The sequence below is a fragment of the Salmo salar genome, chromosome 10, assembly GCF_965601325.2.
Source record: "Salmo salar chromosome 10, fSalSal1, whole genome shotgun sequence".
Classification (NCBI taxonomy): domain Eukaryota; kingdom Metazoa; phylum Chordata; class Actinopteri; order Salmoniformes; family Salmonidae; genus Salmo; species Salmo salar.
In genome coordinates, this window is record NC_138300.1 from 99,099,497 (window position 1) to 99,114,901 (window position 15,405).

At 48.0% G+C, this 15,405-nt stretch overlaps 1 protein-coding gene across 2 annotated transcripts in view; it reads left to right on the plus strand.

The window, feature by feature from the left end:
- The first annotated feature begins 557 nt into the window (after window positions 1-557).
- The window catches only part of LOC106561317 (ras association domain-containing protein 7), a 59,120-nt gene continuing 44,272 nt past the window's right edge, over window positions 558-15,405 (plus strand). Inside the window, exon 1 of one of the 2 annotated variants that reach the window (XM_014125149.3) lies at window positions 558-940. The gene's annotated coding sequence lies outside the window, so the exon portion shown is untranslated. The remainder of the gene's footprint in view (window positions 941-15,405) is intronic. The other variant, XM_014125147.3, reaches the window with a different exon arrangement.

Consider the following 15,405-nt stretch of genomic DNA (forward strand, 5'->3'; position numbering starts at 1 on the left):
CTGGTCCCCATGTAGCCAGGTCTATTTCAGGTGGGCAGCTGCACCAATCTTTGCTGTAACAATTTCAGTGCATGTTTTTCTATGCATTAAAAACATCTGAGATCAAGATAATGTTCATGGAAATAGCCAACAAGTCAATGCATGTACGTGTAGCTTAGCTTAGTGCTAGAGTAGTGATGTTAAGAGATGCTAGCTAGGATTTACTCTTTGCAATGTATTTGGCCATAGATGCCAGATACCATTGGATTACACAAAGTTTATTACAACTTGCTACAATTTGATATCACAGACAACTCACTGAAGCATCGTACAACTTTCAGTTTGTCATTGTAAAAGAACTTAAAGTAACCTACATCGAACTGTCTTGCTGTCACCAAATAGCTCAACCTCTGTACATGTGTGCGGCTACACTAACTGGCGGTAGAGGGGTCATGGCTAGAAGGGATCGAGCTTTTGTAAAATTAACGTCAATTAAGGTCACATTTTTTTTATTTAAGCTAACTCTAACCTTTTCCCTAACCTTAAACTAATTATCCTAACCTGCTGCGAAAATTCAAATCTGACGTTGATTTGACAAAAGCTGGACCCCTTCTAGCCATGACCCGGGAGAAGGGCTGAACATGTTGATAGGACTCGGATAATGTTAAAGGCATGAGACAGGTACGATAAATAGCTCAAACGTTAATCAGGAAAAAAAAGTTTTTCTTACATGTCCGCCAAATCATTGGATACTGCCTCTTTAAGATGTCAATCAGACTGTTGTTTACAGTGGCGTGAGCAGGAATGATGTATATGCAGAATATTTGTAGAGAGTAGCTGACAGGGACAGTGGAGAGTAGATTCAACGGCACCATGCGCTCTATGGCAAAACAACTGGAGTAGAATACACCTGAAATAAGAGACGAGGACCTCTTGTTTTACACCGAATTGCTATATACCGGTAAGAGACAACATTGGTAAAACACCTTCACAAAAACATTCGTGTTAGTCAGCTAATGTTAAGTTAGCCATGCTAGCCAACTTATTTCTCCCTCAGTGTGTGTGTTTGTTTGTGATAGCCTACTCGAATAGCCATAATGTATGAAAATCAAGAGGCACTTGCAAGCTATTTTAATCAACATTAACATATTTGCATGAGTATGTACAAATCAGTTTGATATTTGTGTATTGAATGGGATGCATTCCATCACCACTATGATTTCCAAGTTATTAGCTCTAACAAGGTTCAAAGTTCAGGTGATTTATTTATGTCAGTCTGTGAACCCATCTGTAAACTGTAAAGAATGTTACCTTTGATTTGTATTTTATTTTTTTACATAGAAATTATGATTTAGTGTGACATCCGTTAGGCCTAGGCCTAAGTGCTTGTCAGAGAGGTAAAGACAGATTAAGTTAGTCTTAGAACTAACTATTAGTGCATGGTGTTTCTGATTTTGCACATGAAAGAAATACTTTGCCATAGCGATGAGAGTGCCAGTTGTTGTACTGGTCCTCTGTGTGAAAACAGCAGTCATTATTGTTGAGTGTCTAATAGTAAAGAATGTAGCCTAGGACAAGTTACATCCAGTATAAAAGCCATGTGGAATACTACCATTTAAGTATTTCAGCATTAGCTTCATTTAGTTGGCGCTCTGTTTGTGTCGTAGGCTTGCAAGCAAAAAGCCAATGTTGTAACAGAAAATGTAGTACTCTGCTGTTTTATTTGTTGTTTGCTTAAGCTACATTTATTGTAACATGAAATGTGATCCCTCAAGACGTGCAGTTTATAGTGTTTTGAGGACAGGCAGTAGTGTGTACTATGCTGTAATGCTCTGGCAGCATTGCTTGTTTGATTTGTGTGCAGTGTCATGCCTCCAGCATCACTAATGGCATTAGGATCCCCTCTGTTGTGCTCTCCGCTATAGGTGCTGCTATAGGCAATATACAGATTAAATGGGAGAGGGAGAAAGAATCCCATCTCCGTGATCTGTAGTCCACCCATTCTGCTCCTCCCCAACTCCTCATAAGGAGTGTAGGTAACAGTTTACTTCTGTAATCAAGAATGTTGCCGTGCGAATTGAGCCACGTTTGTATCTTCCATTTCTTTGGGAGCTGCACTCTGTTTGGCCTAAACCCCAAAACATAATTTGGTATGTTGATGGTGTATTTTCCCATGATATATAAATGAATTCCCTCCCTAAGAGTCTATTGGTTATTGTAATATTGTAGTAGTGAAACAAAATTGTCTGCCTCCTCCTTGCCCTCTTCCTTGTCCTCCCCTCTCCCACCCTGAATTCCCCCAATACTGAATCATCTGTACAGCTGCTTCTCCATGGGAAAACCAAAAAGATTGTGTACCAGCTGGAGAAAGCACTTTATACACACACACACACACACACACACACACACACACACACACACACACACACACACACACACACACACACACACACACACACACACACACACTCTCTCATCCTTAAACAACGTTAGCTGGGGTAGACAGAGTGCATTCCATTCATGGGCATGACCCCACACTGCGTACTCCCACATCAGTACACTCTCCAACTTCATGATGTCATTGTTGACCAGTCACCCAGTAGGGGAAATATCCAAAGAAGGACTTCCTGTTCTCTTTTCCACAACTAGGCTACTCACTGGGTGCATCTCAATTCACTCTCTTCCTCTACATTTACATTTTAGTCATTTAGCATGTTGTTTACAAAGCATGTAACGAATAGCATTTTATTTTATTACAGTGCTATTAGGCTACAATGCAGTAGCTCATTGATGGTTCATTTTGGGGATACATCTAATTTTGAAATGGACTATGTGCATTATCTATGCCTGCTGCTGTATCTGTGTAGCCTAAATATCCATGCTAGATTGAGATCCATGGAACAGCTATTACTAAAACCCTCATGCAGCAGCCAATACAGGGCTATTACAGAGCAGTTAATTCCTGTCAGAACTCCCCATTACCCACTTCAAATAAATCAAACCTAGCTGTTTAAGCCTTTCTGTTCTGTCTGATGTGCACACACACACACTATATTGGTGGTTAATCAGCAATCCTGTCATAGCGACTGTCACAGCAGGGAAATGGGGCCATTTTCACATGGTAAATGCTTTGGCTCGGGAGAAATAGAGCATTTGCCGCTGAAGGAGGGTCATTTAGTGGGCTGAGGCTGTGTTGTGAAACTGATCGTGCTCAAGTGTTGCTGAAAAGGTGATGGATGTGTGAGTTCAAATATATAGCAATCTTCTCTGTTCAGTCCATCTATTTCACTCTCCCTAGGCCCTGCACATTAGCTTTTGGAAATCAGGGCTACTCTGTTTAACTTTTTGCGGAGTGCTCTCTAAAGTGTGGATGATCTCATTCTGTGCACAGCACTTTTCAGAAATCAGTCACATTGCCTTCTGAAGTGCTAGTTTTGATCAAATGACATGGTACACCAGCCACCTGTGACAGTGTTATCATCAGCAGACCAGTCGACAGCACCAGAATGGTGACGTGTCAACAATGGATATAATGTGAAGTTCAGCTGTTTCAGAACATGGGACCAACTGAAGCTGTAGCACTTGTCATCCGGCTCACACAGTGGTGTAGAGAGAGCATTGATCCTCTCAGCCGTGGGAAATACAGGGAGGATATGAGACTCTTATCGTTAACCACTGATACAGGGACAGATATTTTCCCATCCTCCTAATAGTTAGGCCTAAGTTTAGGATCCCCTGGGTAGGGTATGATGGCCATAGATCTGTGGTTAAGGGCAACTTGTACCTCAAGCACAGTGGGGCTGTTGGCAGGTCAAAGGGCGCGATGGCAGGCGGGGGGTTAAAGTTGAGCTGGACTAGAATCCCTCCCCCGAGCAGAGATGAGGAGGACAATGGAGAAAGGACAGGCTCTGGACTGGTGGCCTCTTCACTGCCTGGCCCCTTTTGTCACTCACTGGCTTCCATTTCATCCCCCCTTCTTCTTTCTCTCTGTTTCACTCTTTCAGTTTTTTGTTGTTGTTGGTCATTCTGTCTCTCTTCTGTCTTTCCCTTTTAATTCTTCCCTCCTTATTTTCTCTTTGTTTCTCCCTCCCTCTCTCGCTCTGTTTTTTCTGCTGAGGGAATGGCAGTCCTGCAGTCGTGACTTTTTTGTCTCAACACAATCGCCGGTGTTTGTCATTGGTCGATTTCTTTGAAAGAGCATTGGTCTCCAGGGCGACAGAGAATGGCGGCACCATTTCACTTTTCTCTCCTTCCCCACTCCTCCCCTCCATCGCGTTGAGTGTGTGGGGCTGTCATTCACTCTATTGGATCAGGTAGCAGTGTAACACACGTACGCTTTCACAGTGACTGGGCTGTCTCTCTTCATCTTGCTCTTCTTTCACAGTGACTGGGCTGTTTCTCTCTTCATCTTGCTCTTCTTTCACAGTGACTGGGCTGTTTCTCTCTTCATCTTGCTCTTCTTTCACAGTGACTGGGCTGTTTCTCTCTTCATCTTGCTCTTCTTTCACAGTGACTGGGCTGTTTCTCTCTTCATCTTGCTCTTCTTTCACAGTGACTGGGCTGTTTCTCTCTTCATCTTGCTCTTCTTTCACAGTGACTGGGCTGTTTCTCTCTTCATCTTGCTCTTCTTTCACAGTGACTGGGCTGTTTCTCTCTTCATCTTGCTCTTCTTTCACAGTGACTGGGCTGTTTCTCTCTTCATCTTGCTCTTCTTTCACAGTGACTGGGCTGTTTCTCTCTTCATCTTGCTCTTCTTTCACAGTGACTGGGCTGTTTCTCTCTTCATCTTGCTCTTCTTTCACAGTGACTGGGCTGTTTCTCTCTTCATCTTGCTCTTCTTTCACAGCACCACAGAGACCCAGACAGACGGTTGGATTCTACTGAAGAAGGCGAGTAGTTTTGGGGTTTTTGTTCCCTGTTTTGGAAGTTTGCTTTGTCTTTTTCTGTTGGCTGTCCTTGTCAAACTGTTGTTTTCAGAGGGTTTGAATTGTAGTAAATAGTAATAGTCATTTATGTCGTTCTAATTTCTAAGGCATATTCTAACAAAAAAACGAATGATGAAATCCGGATTCATTTGACAATTTTAACGTTCTTTCTGTTCACTTCTGTGTCATTCACATTGTCAGTTTTACGGCAACTGACTGATGGAAAATAATCTTATCGGTATCTATTAAAGACGTTACTATGGTAATGACAAGAGCAGAGCAATCAGTATATGTCTAAAGGTGAATGCAGGTCTAACACTGAACTGGCACACACTTGTCTTCATGTCAGCTGAGGGTAAATTTTTCAAAGCTCCTGTCAGAACATATTTTATGAGTCAGAGATCTTTTGTTGATATTGTTGTACGCTGCTGACGATGAATTAAGATGAGAGTAGGATTGCTTTTCTGTCTAGATTGGTGGTGGAGAGCCTTCCATGGGAAATGAAATGAACAGTCATTTTAGTGTAAAGCCGCATTAGCCTTAAGCATGGAACTTACAGTAGTCTTCATTTCAGTAAAAGTATGGAAAGAATTTGTATTGAAACTGTTGGCATGACAGTTGTCTGGTCTCAAGATCTGTGTCCTTAGTTAAACACCATTAGGTCGTGTAGTAGAAAAGGACCATAATATCTTGAGACTCCACAGCTGTAAGCTCTGTTTTTCTGGCTTTGTCCCAACACTGACGCACTCTTTGGGCTGTGTCTATGAATTAGGCCACTTTGTCACATTCTGGCATGGCATCCATCTTCAAGTGTTGTCCTCTTTCGACTGCCCTGCTCCGGTTCCACCAACCACGTGGCTTGCCCTGTGTTTGGTAACCGTGGCAACACCAGAAACGGAGCTCTCGGCCACTCCCACAGGTGCACTCTTGTCTTGTCTGATGGCCGGAGGATCTCCTGTTACACACACACACACACACAGTCAGGAGACACCTGTCGTGTGTGTGAGAGGTTCTCTCTCATACTCAGAGCTGGGTTGCTGAGAAGAGAACTTGTATTACTTGCCTGTCGTATGAGAAAACGATGTATGGGAAGGCTAATGTACGTGAGGCAGACTGGCTGGACTCAGTGAGTCATTTTATGTCTGCTCAGGGTTTCAAGTGTGTTTGCATGAATCTCCCAAAAAGTAAGTGTGTGTGTGTCATGGCTTTATCTGTAGACATTAATACTTGGCTGATGTAATCAAGAGGAAACGGGGACTGGGGCTGCGTTGTTGCTGCATGCTGCTATGTATGATGTCACCGCTTGCTGACCCAACAATCCTCACATTCCTACTGGTGGTGTTATGCAAAGCAGGCTGGGCATGTGTGGGCTGCTGTGGGGGAGAGACAGAGGACCCCATGACCCTTCTATTCATTAGTAATCAGACACACACACACACACACACACACACACACACACACACACACACACACACACACACACACACACACACACACACGTCCACTAGAACACACTCAAGCTCCAACTACCACTAGACAGTGATTATACTTTCAGATGTCTTGTCCTAGGTTATATTCAACCAGGCTACTAGATACTCTTTATGCCAGGTTTTGATGAACCCTTTTACACTAGCACTCTAGATTATGAGACCTGTATTGTGAGGATGATATCTGTAAAAGAGATGTGTACTAGAACAATGCAAGTCCACTATGTGAGAGGAGTATTGTCATGTTCCCCAGGCAGGCGGATGTGTGCAGTGGAGGGAAAGGGGAAGGTACACTGACTCACCCAGCCACCCCACTGCACACACAGCGAGATGAATCCTTTGATCCACGGAAGGGAAAGAGAAGTGGAGTGAAAGCCATTGGGACTTATTGTTCTAACAGGTGTTTTTATAGCCCTTTCTTTCCCCAGACATCAGACAGAGAAGAAAATAAAGAGAGATTGACACAGAGAGAGAGAGAGAGAGACCGGTAAAGGGAGAACCAGACAGAGACAGGGCGTCAGTGCCTACATTAGGGCACCTCACACTCTGTCCCTTCTTTACCCCTGACCTCTGACCTCTAATCTAATCACCTGACTGGTCCATTCTCCCTAACTGGCACTTCCTGCCCTTTATCATCATCAACAACCCCACCCTCCAGACCCTCTCTCCCTCCTACAGTCTCTCTTTACCTTTCTGTCTCTCTCTTCTTCTCTTTGTTACTTTGATAGTACGAAACAATCAAAGTAACAATCTGTTTCTGCCTAGTCTGTTTGTCACTCTCTAGCTCCTCTAATTCGCTCTCGCTCTCTCTAGCTCCTCTCTCTCGCTCTCTCTAGCTCCTTTCGCTCTCTCTAGCTCCTTTCGCTCTCTCTAGCTCCGCTCGCTCTCTCTAGCTCCTTTCGCTCGCTCTCTCTCGCTTCTCTCTCTCTAGCTTCTCTCTCTAGCTTCTCTCTCTCTAGCTTCTCTCGCTCTCTCTCGCTTCTCTCTCTCTAGCTTCTCTCTCTAGCTTCTCTCTCTAGCTTCTCTCTCTCTAGCTTCTCTCGCTCTCTCTAGCTCCTCTAGCTCTTCTAGCTCCTCTCGCTCTCTCTCTCTCGCTCTCTAGCTCCTCTCTCTCTCTCTCTCGCTCTCTAGCTCCTCTCTCTCTCTCGCTCTCTAGCTCCTCTCGCTCCTCTCGCTCTCTCTCTCTCTCTCGCTCTCTCTCTCTCTCTCTCTCGCTCTCTAGCTCCTCTCTCGCTCTCTAGCTCCTCTCTCGCTCTCTAGCTCCTCTCTCGCTCTCTAGCTCCTCTCTCTCTCTCGCGCTCTCTCTCGCTCTCTCGCGCTCTCTCTCGCTCTCTCTCGCTCTCTCTCGCTCTCTCTCGCTCTCTCTCGCTCTCTCTCTCTCTAGCTCCTCTCTCTCTCGCTCCTTTCGCTCTCTCTCTCTCTCTAGCTCCTTTCTCTCTCTCTAGCTCCTCTCTCGCTCTCGCTCTCTAGCTCCTCTCTCTCGCTCTCTAGCTCTCTCTAGCTCCTCTCGCTCTCTCTAGCTCTCTCTAGCTCCTCTCGCTCTCTCTAGCTCTCTCTAGCTCCTTTCTCTCTCTCTAGCTCCTCTCTCTCTCTCTCTCTCGCTCTCTAGCTCCTCTCTCTCTCTCTCGCTCTCTAGCTCTCTCTAGCTCCTTTCGCTCTCTCTAGCTCCTTTCGCTCTCTCTAGCTCCTTTCGCTCTCTCTAGCTCCTTTCGCTCTCTCTAGCTCCTTTCGCTCTCTCTAGCTCCGCTCGCTCTCTCTAGCTCCTTTCGCTCGCTCTCTCTCGCTTCTCTCTCTCTAGCTTCTCTCTCTCTAGCTTCTCTCTCTCTAGCTCCTCTCGCTCTCTCTAGCTCCTCTCGCTCTCTCTAGCTCCTCTAGCTCTTCTAGCTCCTCTCGCTCTCTCTAGCTCCTCTAGCTCTTCTAGCTCCTCTCGCTCTCTCTCTCTCTCGCTCTCTAGCTCCTCTCGCTCTCTCGCTCTCTAGCTCCTCTCTCTCTCTCTCTCGCTCTCTAGCTCCTCTCTCTCTCTCGCTCTCTAGCTCCTCTCTCTCTCTCTCTCTCTCTCTCTAGCTCCTCTCTCTCTCTCTCTCTCTAGCTCCTCTCTCTCTCTCTAGCTCCTCTCGCTCCTCTCGCTCTCTCTCTCTCTCTCTCGCTCTCTAGCTCCTCTCTCGCTCTCTAGCTCCGCGCTCTCTCTCGCTCTCTCTCGCTCTCTCTCTAGCTCCTCTCTCTCTCGCTCCTCTCTCTCTCGCTCCTTTCGCTCCTCTCTCTCTCGCTCCTTTCGCTCTCTCTCTCTCTCGCTCCTTTCGCTCTCTCTCTCTCTCTAGCTCCTTTCTCTCTCTCTAGCTCCTCTCTCTCTCGCTCTCTAGCTCCTCTCTCTAGCTCTCTCTAGCTCCTCTCGCTCTCTCTAGCTCTCTCTAGCTCCTTTCTCTCTCTCTAGCTCCTCTCTCTCTCTCTCTCTCGCTCTCTAGCTCCTCTCTCTCTCTCTCGCTCTCTAGCTCTCTCTAGCTCCTCTCGCTCTCTCTAGCTCTCTCTAGCTCCTCTCGCTCTCTCTAGCTCCTCTAGCTCCTCTCTCTCTCTCTCTCTCTCGCTCTCTAGCTCCTCTCTAGCTCCTCTCTCGCTCTCTCTCGCTCTCTCTCGCTCTCTCTCGCTCTCTCTCGCTCTCTCTCGCTCTCTCTCGCTCTCTCTCGCTCTCTCTAGCTCCTCTCTCTCTCGCTCTCTAGCTCCTCTCTCTCTCGCTCTCTAGCTCCTCTCTCTCTCGCTCTCTAGCTCCTCTCTCGCTCTCTAGCTCCTCTCTCGCTCTCTAGCTCCTCGCTCTCTAGCTCCTCTCTCTCTAGCTCCTCTCTCTCTCGCTCCTTTCGCTCTCTCTCTCGCTCCTTTCGCTCTCTCTCTAGCTCCTCTCTCTCTCTCTCTCTCTCTCTCTCTAGCTTCTCTCTCTCTCTCTAGCTCCTCTCTCTAGCTCCTCTCTCTCTCTCTCTCTAGCTTCTCTCTCTCTCTCTCTCTCTCTCTCTCTAGCTCCTCTCTCTCTCTCTAGCTCCTCTCGCTCCTCTCGCTCTCTCTCTCTCTCTCTCGCTCTCTAGCTCCTCTCTCGCTCTCTAGCTCCGCGCTCTCTCTCGCTCTCTCGCTCTCTCTCTAGCTCCTCTCTCTCTCGCTCCTCTCTCTCTCGCTCCTTTCGCTCCTCTCTCTCTCGCTCCTTTCGCTCCTCTCTCTCTCGCTCCTTTCGCTCTCTCTCTCTCTCGCTCCTTTCGCTCTCTCTCTCTCTAGCTCCTTTCTCTCTCTCTAGCTCCTCTCTCTCTCGCTCTCTAGCTCCTCTCTCTAGCTCTCTCTAGCTCCTCTCGCTCTCTCTAGCTCTCTCTAGCTCCTTTCTCTCTCTCTAGCTCCTCTCTCTCTCTCTCTCTCGCTCTCTAGCTCCTCTCTCTCTCTCTCGCTCTCTAGCTCTCTCTAGCTCCTCTCGCTCTCTCTAGCTCCTCTCGCTCTCTCTAGCTCCTCTAGCTCCTCTCTCTCTCTCTCTCTCTCTCTCTCTCTCGCTCTCTAGCTCTCTCTAGCTCCTCTCGCTCTCTCTAGCTCTCTCTAGCTCCTCTCGCTCTCTCTAGCTCCTCTAGCTCCTCTCTCTCTCTCTCTCTCGCTCTCTAGCTCCTCTCTAGCTCCTCTCTCGCTCTCTCTCGCTCTCTCTCGCTCTCTCTCGCTCTCTCTCGCTCTCTCTCGCTCTCTCTAGCTCCTCTCTCTCTCGCTCTCTAGCTCCTCTCTCTCTCGCTCTCTAGCTCCTCTCTCTCTCGCTCTCTAGCTCCTCTCTCGCTCTCTAGCTCCTCTCTCGCTCTCTAGCTCCTCTCTCTCTAGCTCCTCTCTCTCTCGCTCCTTTCGCTCTCTCTCTCGCTCCTTTCGCTCTCTCTCTAGCTCCTTTCTCTCTCTCTAGCTCCTCTCTCTCTCTCTCTCTCTCTCTCTCTCTCTAGCTCCTCTCTCTCTCTCTCTCTCTAGCTCCTCTCTCTCTCTCTCTCTCTAGCTCCTCTCTCTCTCTCTCTCTCTAGCTCCTCTCTCTCTCTCTCTCTAGCTTCTCTAGCTCCTCTCTCTCTCTCTCTCTCTCTAGCTTCTCTAGCTCCTCTCTCTCTCTCTCTCTCTCTCTAGCTTCTCTAGCTTCTCTCTCTCTCTCTCTCTCTCTCTAGCTTCTCTCTCTCTCTCGCTCTCTAGCTTCTCTCTCTCTCTCTCTCTCTCTAGCTTCTCTCTCTCTCTCTCTCTCTAGCTTCTCTCTCTCTCTCTCTCTAGCTTCTCTCTCTCTCTCTCTCTCTAGCTCCTCTCTCTCTCTCTCTCTCTCTCTCTCTAGCTCCTCTCTCTCTCTCTAGCTCCTCTCTCTAGCTCTAGCTCCTCTCTAGCTCCTCTCTCTCTCTCTCTCTCTCTCTCTCTAGCTTCTCTCTCTCTCTAGCTTCTCTCTCTCTCTAGCTTCTCTCTCTCTAGCTTCTCTCTCTCTCTAGCTCCTCTCTCTCTCTAGCTCCTCTCCTCTCTCTCTCTCTCTCTCTCTCTCTCTAGCTCCTCTCTCTCTCTAGCTCCTCTCTCTCTCTAGCTCCTCTCTCTCTCTCTCTCTCTCTCTCTCTCTCTCTCTCTAGCTCCTCTCTCTCTCTCTCTCTCTCTCTCTCTCTCTCTCTCTCTAGCTTCTCTCTCTCTCTCTCTCTCTCTAGCTTCTCTCTCTCTCTCTCTCTAGCTCCTCTCTCTAGCTCCTCTCTCTAGCTCCTCTCTCTCTCTCTCTCTAGCTTCTCTCTCTCTCTCTCTCTCTCTCTCTCTAGCTCTCTCTCTCTCTAGCTTCTCTCTCTCTAGCTTCTCTCTCTCTCTAGCTTCTCTCTCTCTCTCTAGCTCCTCTCTCTCTCTCTAGCTCCTCTCTCTCTCTCTCTAGCTCTCTCTCTCTCTCTCTCTCTAGCTCCTCTCTCTCTCTCTCTCTCTCTCTCTCTCTCTCTCTAGCTCCTCTCTCTCTCTAGCTCCTCTCTCTCTCTAGCTCCTCTCTCTCTCTAGCTCCTCTCTCTCTAGCTCCTCTCTCTCTCTCTAGCTCTCTCTCTCTCTCTCTCTCTCTCTCTCTCTAGCTTCTCTCTCTCTCTAGCTTCTCTCTCTCTCTCTCTCTCTCTCTCTCTAGCTTCTCTCTCTCTCTCTCTCTCTCTAGCTCCTCTCTCTCTCTAGCTCCTCTCTCTCTCTCTAGCTCTCTCTCTCTCTCTCTCTCTAGCTCTCTCTCTCTCTCTCTCTCTCTCTCTCTCTCTCTCTCTCTAGCTCTCTCTCTCTCTAGCTCTCTCTCTAGCTTCTCTCTCTCTAGCTCCTCTCTCTCTCTCTCTCTCTCTCTCTCTCTCTCTCTCTCTCTCTCTCTCTCTCTCTCTCTCTAGCTCCTCTCTCTCTCTCTCTCTCTCTCTCTCTCTCTCTCTCTCTCTCTCTCTCTCTCTCTCTAGCTTCTCTCTCTCTCTCTCTCTCTCTCTCTCTCTCTCTCTCTCTCTCTCTCTCTCTCTCTAGCTCCTCTCTCTCTCTAGCTCTCTCTCTCTCTCTAGCTCCTCTCTCTCTCTCTAGCTCCTCTCTCTCTCTAGCTCCTCTCTCTCTCTAGCTTCTCTCTCTCTCTAGCTTCTCTCTCTCTCTAGCTCCTCTCTCTCTAGCTCTCTCTAGCTCTCTCTCTCTCTCTCTCTAGCTCTCTCTCTCTCTCTAGCTCTCTCTCTCTCTCTCTCTCTCTCTCTAGCTCTCTCTCTCTCTCTCTCTCTCTCTCTCTCTCTCTCTCTCTAGCTCTCTCTCTCTCTCTCTCTCTCTCTCTCTCTCTAGCTCTCTCTCTCGCTCTCTAGCTCTTCTCTCTCTCTCTCTAGCTCTCTCTCTCTCTCTCTAGCTCCTCTCTCTCTCTCTACTCTCTCTCTCTCTCTCTCTCTCTCTCTCTCTCTAGCTTCTCTCTCTCTCTCTAGCTCTCTCTCTCTCTCTCTCTCTCTCTCTCTCTCTCTCTCTCTCTCTCTCTCTCTCTCTAGCTCCTCTCTCTAGCTCCTCTCTCTCTCTCTCTAGCTCTCTCTCTCTCTCTCTCTCTCTCTGCTCTCTCTCTTCTCTCTCTCTCTCTCTCTCTCTCTCTCTCTCTCTCTCTAGCTCTCTCTCTCTGCTCTCTCTCTCTCTCTAGCTTCTCTCTCTCTCTCTCTCTCTCTCTCTCTCTCTCTCTCTCTCTAGCTCTCTCTCTCTCTCTCTAGCTCCTCTCTCTCTCTCTAGCTCTCTCTCTCTCTCTCTCTCTAGCTTCTCTCTCTCTCTCTCTCTAGCTTCTCTCTCTCTCTTCTCTCTCTAGCTTCTCTCTCTAGCTTCTCTCTCTAGCTTCTCTCTCTCTAGCTTCTCTCTCTCTCTAGCTTCTCTCTCTCTCTCTAGCTCCTCTCTCTCTCTCTCTCTCTCTCTCTCTAGCTCTCTCTCTCTCTCTCTAGCTCCTCTCTCTCTCTCTCTCTAGCTCCTCTCTCTCTCTCTACTGCTCTCTCTCTCTCTCTCTAGCTCCTCTCTCTCTCTACTCCTCTCTCTCTCTCTCTCTCTCTCGCTCTCTCGCTCCTTCTCTCTCTCTCTAGCTCCTCTCTCTCTCTCTCTCTCTCTCTCTCTCTCTCTCTCTCTCTCTCTCTCTACTCTCTCTCTCTCTCTCTCTCTCTCTCTCTCTCTCTACTCTCTCTCTCTCTCTCTCTCTAGCTTCTCTCTCTCTCTCTCTCTCTCTCTCTCTCTCTCTCTCTCTCTCTCTCTCTCTCTCTCTCTCTCTCTCTCTCTCTCTCTCTCTCTCTCTCTCTCTCTCTCTAGCTTCTCTCTCTCTCTCTCTCTCTCTCTCTCTCTCTAGCTCTCTCTCTCTCTCTCTCTCTAGCTCCTCTCTCTCTCTCTCTCTAGCTTCTCTCTCTCTCTCTCTCTCTCTCTCTCTCTCTCTCTCTCTCTCTAGCTCTCTCTCTCTCTCTCTCTCTAGCTCTCTCTCTCTCTCTCTCTCTCTCTCTCTCTCTCTCTCTCTCTCTCTCTCTCTCTCTCTCTCTAGCTCCTCTCTCTCTCTCTCTCTAGCTTCTCTCTCTCTCTTCTCTCTCTAGCTTCTCTCTCTAGCTTCTCTCTCTCTCTCTCTCTCTCTCTCTCTCTCTCTCTCTCTCTCTCTCTCTCTAGCTCTCTCTCTCTCTCTCTCTCTCTCTCTCTCTCTCTCTCTCTCTCTCTCTCTCTCTCTCTCTCTAGCTCCTCTCTCTCTCTCTCTCTCTCTCTCTCTCTGCTCTCTCTCTCTCTCTCTCTCTCTAGCTTCTCTCTCTCTCTCTCTCTCTCTAGCTTCTCTCTCTCTCTCTCTCTCTCTCTCTCTCTCTCTCTCTCTCTCTCTCTCTCTCTCTCTCTAGCTCTCTCTCTCTCTTCTCTCTCTCTCTCTCTCTCTCTCTCTAGCTTCTCTCTCTCTCTCTCTCTCTCTGCTCTCTCTCTCTCTAGCTCTCTCTCTCTCTCTAGCTCTCTCTCTCTCTCTCTCTAGCTCTCTCTCTCTCTCTAGCTTCTCTCTCTCTCTCTCTCTCTCTCTCTCTCTCTCTCTCTCTCTAGCTTCTCTCTCTCTCTCTCTCTAGCTTCTCTCTAGCTTCTCTCTCTCTCTCTCTCTCTCTCTCTCTCTCTCTCTCTCTCTCTCTCTCTAGCTCTCTCTCTCTCTCTCTAGCTCCTCTCTCTCTCTCTCTCTCTCTCTCTCTAGCTTCTCTCTCTCTCTCTAGCTCCTCTCTCTCTCTAGCTCCTCTCTCTCTCTAGCTCCTCTCTCTCTCTCTAGCTCCTCTCTCTCTCTAGCTCCTCTCTCTCTCTAGCTTCTCTCTCTCTCTAGCTTCTCTCTCTCTCTAGCTCCTCTCTCTCTCTAGCTTCTCTCTCTCTCTCTCTCTCTCAGCTTCTCTCTCTCTCTCTCTCTCTCTCTCTCGCTCCTCTCTCTCTCTAGCTTCTCTCTCTCTCTCTAGCTCTCTCTCTAGCTCTCTCTAGCTCTCTCTCTCTAGCTCCTCTCTCTAGCTCCTCTCTCTCTCTAGCTCCTCTCTCTCTCTAGCTTCTCTCTCTCTCTCTCTCTCTCTCTCTCTAGCTTCTCTCTCTCTCTCTCTCTCTCTCTCTCTAGCTCTCTCTCTCTCTCTAGCTCTCTCTCTCTCTCTCTCTCTCTCTCTCTCTAGCTCTCTCTCTCTCTCTAGCTTCTCTCTCTCTCTCTCTCTCTCCTCTCTAGCTTCTCTCTCTCTCTCTCTCTCCTCTCTAGCTTCTCTCTCTCTCTCTCTCTCTCTAGCTTCTCTCTCTCTCTCTCTCTCTCTCTCTAGCTTCTCTCTCTCTCTCTCTCTCTCTCTCTCTCTCTCTCTCTCTCTCTCTAGCTCTCTCTCTCTCTCTCTAGCTTCTCTCTCTCTCTCTCTCTCTCTCTCTCTCTCTCTCTCTCTCTCTCTCTCTCTCTCTCTCTAGCTCTCTCTCTCTCTAGCTCTCTCTCTCTCTCTCTCTCTAGCTCTCTCTCTCTCTCTCTCTAGCTTCTCTCTCTCTCTTCTCTCTCTAGCTTCTCTCTCTAGCTTCTCTCTCTCTAGCTTCTCTCTCTCTCTAGCTTCTCTCTCTCTCTCTAGCTCCTCTCTCTCTCTAGCTCCTCTCTCTCTCTCTAGCTCCTCTCTCTCTCTAGCTCCTCTCTCTCTCTAGCTTCTCTCTCTCTCTAGCTTCTCTCTCTCTCTAGCTCCTCTCTCTCTCTCTGCTCTCTCTCTCTCTCTCTAGCTCTCTCTCTCTCTCTCTCTAGCTCTCTCTCTCTCTCTCTCTCTCTCTCTCTCTCTCTAGCTCTCTCTCTCTCTCTCTCTAGCTTCTCTCTCTCTCTCTAGCTTCTCTCTAGCTCCTCTCTCTCTCTCTCTCTCTCTCTCTCTAGCTTCTCTCTCTCTCTCTCTCTCTCTCTCTCTAGCTTCTCTCTCTCTCTCTCTAGCTTCTCTCTCTCTCTCTCTAGCTTCTCTCTCTCTCTCTCTAGCTTCTCTCTCTCTCTCTCTAGCTTCTCTCTCTCTCTCTAGCTCTCTCTCTCTCTCTCTCTCTAGCTTCTCTCTCTCTCTCTCTCTCTCTCTCTAGCTTCTCTCTCTCTCTCT